The 4094-nt window shown below is 40.0% G+C and overlaps 1 pseudogene; it reads left to right on the top strand.

Moving 5' to 3' along the window:
• Positions 1-3519, top strand: part of LOC102857548 — a 7011-nt pseudogene extending 3492 nt beyond the window's left edge.
• Positions 3520-4094: the final 575 nt, after the last annotated feature.

The following is a 4094-nucleotide window of genomic DNA, read 5'->3' as shown; positions in this document are numbered from 1 at the left end:
GCAACAACAACAAAAAGTTTATGAGGCCAGCAAGACAAGATGTGGTAGCAAGACTTGAGGTGAGCAAGACTTGTATGGCAAGACTTGAGAGAGACCCTGGTGAGAGTGAGACCCTGGTGGTGGAGAGACTTTGGCATTTCTGTGGAGAAATAGTGAAAAAGTATAAGCAGAGGAGCCTGAGATAAAGGCCGCAGTTAAAGGTTTTTGCTATTCTTCCTAAATGCTTGAAGGAGAAGGTGACTTATACCTGCTCTGAGGCAAACCTTGCTGGATAATTTGGATTTGACTGTTGAACTGAAACTAAAGCATGGACTAATTGAGGAATTTTGCCTTGGAACTTGGGATTAAATCTGGACTTGTTTTAGGTGATATTCTTTGCTTCCCCCATTCTCTAACTTACTTCTGTAATAAACTTCATTCTTAGTACCACAACTGTGAGTCTATGAATCAACAATGAATAAGCAAACCTCTTGCTACTGGTGTGGCATTAGAGGCAACATGTGGCTGGGCTGTGGGTTCTTTATCTTCTTTCTGCTCCGGGACAGTGAGAGGCTGTCATATTTTTACTCTCTCTGGCCCTTTCAGAGAGGCCCCTATGGCCCTGTGCTCCCATGCATCATTTTCAGCTCTCTTGACACATGGCCTTTTCTAAACCCAGCCCGAATTCCTGGCAGTTCTCTTTTGATGTACTGTTATAACTGTTTTTTAATAATCTTCAGAAAAATTTTACTTGCATGTGATATTAATGATTTATTTCAACAATTTCCACACTCTGTTGAATCACTTTTTTGGTATTAAGAATGAATATGGCTCTTTTCTAGTCATTTGGCCAGGTAGCTGTCTTCAAAATTTCTTGGCACAGACTGGTGAGCAAATTCAGGGTTGCAACTGTTTGTTAAAATATGTCAATTGCTATCCCATTAAGCTCATATTTTGCTAATGTCTTCAGTGCATCTTGAACTTCTTTCAGTACTATTGGTTCTTAATCATATACTTGCTTCCTGGAATGGTTCAGTTTCCTTCTTAAAAGGATACGTATATTTGCATTTAAGGCCTACTCAGATAACAAAAATAGTCCATTCATTGGTTGTTATTGTGGTTGTTGTTAGGTGACATCGAGTTCAGTACAATTCATAGCAACCCTATGAACAGCAGATATGAACCCTGTCCTATCCTGTGCCATCTTCACACTTCCTGACACAATAGAACCCACTGCAGCAGTCACCATGTCAGTCCACCTGGTTGAGATCTTCCTCTCCCTTGCTGACCCTCCACCCTTCCAAGCATCATGTCCTTCTCCAAGGAATAGCCCCACTTAGCAACATGCCTGAAGTATGTGACAGGAAGCCTCATCATCCTTGTCTCCAAAGAGCACTCTGGCTGCACTCTCTCCAAGACATATTTATTTGTTCTTTGGACAGTCCATGGGATGCTCAGTGTTATTCTCCAAAACCACAGCTCAAAGGCATCAATTCTTCTGTCATTCCTGTTCATCATCCAGTTCTCAGATGAATAGTAAGTGATTGGAAAGACAATGGCCCAAATCAGATGCACCTTAGTCCTCAAGCTGACATCATTACTCCTCAACAATTTGGACTAGTCCCTAACAGCAGACTCTCCCCAACACAATATGCCTCCTTATTTCTTAACTTCTGGTACCAAAGGTGTTAATTGTGGATTTAAGTAAGATGAAGTTATTGACAGTTTAAATCTCTATCCATCATGATGTTGCCTATAGGTTCCATGGCAAGAATCTTTTTTTTTTCTTGACTTTGAGATGCAATCCATATTGAAGGCTGATTCCTTGATCTTCTGCAACAGGTTCTTCAAGTCTGATCGGGTTGTTTTGATTTAATTAAGTTGATTGGTCTCATTGATTGAATTAGCAATCAGGAGTACACTGATCAGTCACTTTGAGTGAATCAGCAATCAGTTCTGGGCTGGAAGGCTCTTGTTTAACCCAATCAGGATGCGGTGGGCAGGCCTTTGTGTTTAAAAGTTGGTTGGGCCTGCAGCCCTCAGGCCTGCTGTGAAGATTGATTTGGTATTAGAGTTACATACAAACTTAACAATGTGTTGTGTTTGAGCAGAACATTGTTCTAATTGATACAACATTTGTCTATCAGTTCGCTGTACTGAGATAACTTATGGGTTGCTGTGATATTGAAAGCTGAGCCACTGGTGTGTCAAATGCCATAAGGGTTACCCATAGTGGATAGGTTTTAGCAGAGCTCCTAGATTAAGACAGACTAAGAAGCAAGATCAATCTTCTATTTCTTAAATAAGAGGCCTTTGGAAACCCTATAAATTCTAGAGGATTGAGGATAGTTATAATAGTGTAGTGGCAGAGCCCAGATTGGAAGTTAGTTGAAATGAGAAAAAACAAAACAACAAACCAGTGACACACTTCATTTAATAATTGGAACATGGAAAGTACATAGCTTAAGTGTTGCTAAACTGGAAACTGTAAAAAAATTAAATGGAATGCATGTATTGACATACTAGGCATTGGTGAGATGAGATGGATCAGTTTTTGTCACTCTGAATCAGACAATCATATGGTATGCTATGCTATGCTGGGAATTAAAAACATAAGAAGAATGGCGTTGCATCCATAGTCAAAAAGTAAATTTCAAGTACCACCCACCCATTTGGATACCTTGATTTAATTCCATCTATAAAAACCTTCCTTTGATGCCATATAAAATAGTATTTGTGAGTTCCAGGAATTAGGTCTTAGGAATCTTGAGGGGATGCATTCTTTAGAATTCTTTCCTTATTAAGAGAATGAAGCCTCACAAACTTCTTGGTAATTCTAAAGGGTTAATTATTAATTTCCCGTACCTGCGTTCTAGCTGCTTCTTCTGTTAAGCAACACCAAGGACTCCTCACTTTTTTAAGGACAGAGACAACAAACACTATAGCATTAATAATTTAAGGGAAATAATGAGCTTTTGGCTTTTGGCTTGGTAGAGGCCTCGGTGCAACTTTCTTTGGTTATCCCACGTCTGGGTTCATCCGACATCAGCCACCTCCACCATGCTGCCCAAGTTTGACTCCAAAGAGATCAAAGTCGTGTACCTGAGGTGTACTGGTGGGGAAGTCTGTGCCACATTCACTCTGGCCCCCAAGATCGACCCTCTGGGTCTGTCTCCAAAAAAGGTCGAGGATGACATTGCCAAGGCCACTGGTGACTGTAAGGGACTAAGGATTACTATGAAACTAACCATTCAGAACATATTGATGCTGTCTGCCTCTGCCCTGGTCATCAAAGCCCTAAAGGAACCACCCAGAAACAGAAAGAAGCAGAAAAATATTAAACACAATGACACTATCACTTTTTATGAGATTGTTGGCATTGCTTGGCAGATGTGATACCAGTCTTTGACCAGAGAACTCTGTGCAACTATTAAAGAGATCGTGAGAACTGTTCAATCTGTGGGCTACAATGTTGATGTCCACCACCCTCATGACATCATAGAAGACAACAGCAGGGATGTGGAATGCCCAGTTAGCTAAGAACTACAGATAAAATTTTTCAATAAAGGTTATTTGTTAACAACAACAACAACAATAACAACAACAAAATTTGAACTAAACTCCTTTTGTCAACACATTTTTAGTCCTAAATTACAAGTAAACATGTGCTTTAGTTACTGACAAATCGTTTCAGATCCTTCTGATTGTCCTCCATTAGCCATTCTCTTTTATTTCATAGAAGTAGGAACTTTAGCTGGGTACTTGACTTATCAGGGGAGAGAAAAGAGATTCTATTTCCTTCTAACTGTAAATGACTGCGGGGTGTATGAAAAGTTTGGGCCAGTGGAATGTAAGTGAAAGTGATATGTGTCAGCTTCTAAAATCCTTCCTTAACAATGCTGCTCATGTCCTTTGTCTCTTTGAACTTTCTCTCATCCTACTGTCCACAATGAAGATGAAATTGTTGCAACTCTAGGGCAACACTGTGGAACATGAGAATAGAACAGTATTGTGGGAATGAGCCAGAAATAGCCTGGACCCCTGAGGACATCAGGGGACAGAACTACCAAGAATTTGACATTTAAATGAGGGAGAAATAAAATATGTTGTTTAAG

The sequence above is a fragment of the Elephantulus edwardii genome, unplaced genomic scaffold, assembly GCF_000299155.1.
Source record: "Elephantulus edwardii isolate Elephantulus edwardi_28Jun2011 unplaced genomic scaffold, EleEdw1.0 scaffold00083, whole genome shotgun sequence".
Classification (NCBI taxonomy): domain Eukaryota; kingdom Metazoa; phylum Chordata; class Mammalia; order Macroscelidea; family Macroscelididae; genus Elephantulus; species Elephantulus edwardii.
Note: the sequence above shows the minus strand (reverse complement) of the source record. Positions and strands in the feature narration are given on the sequence as shown.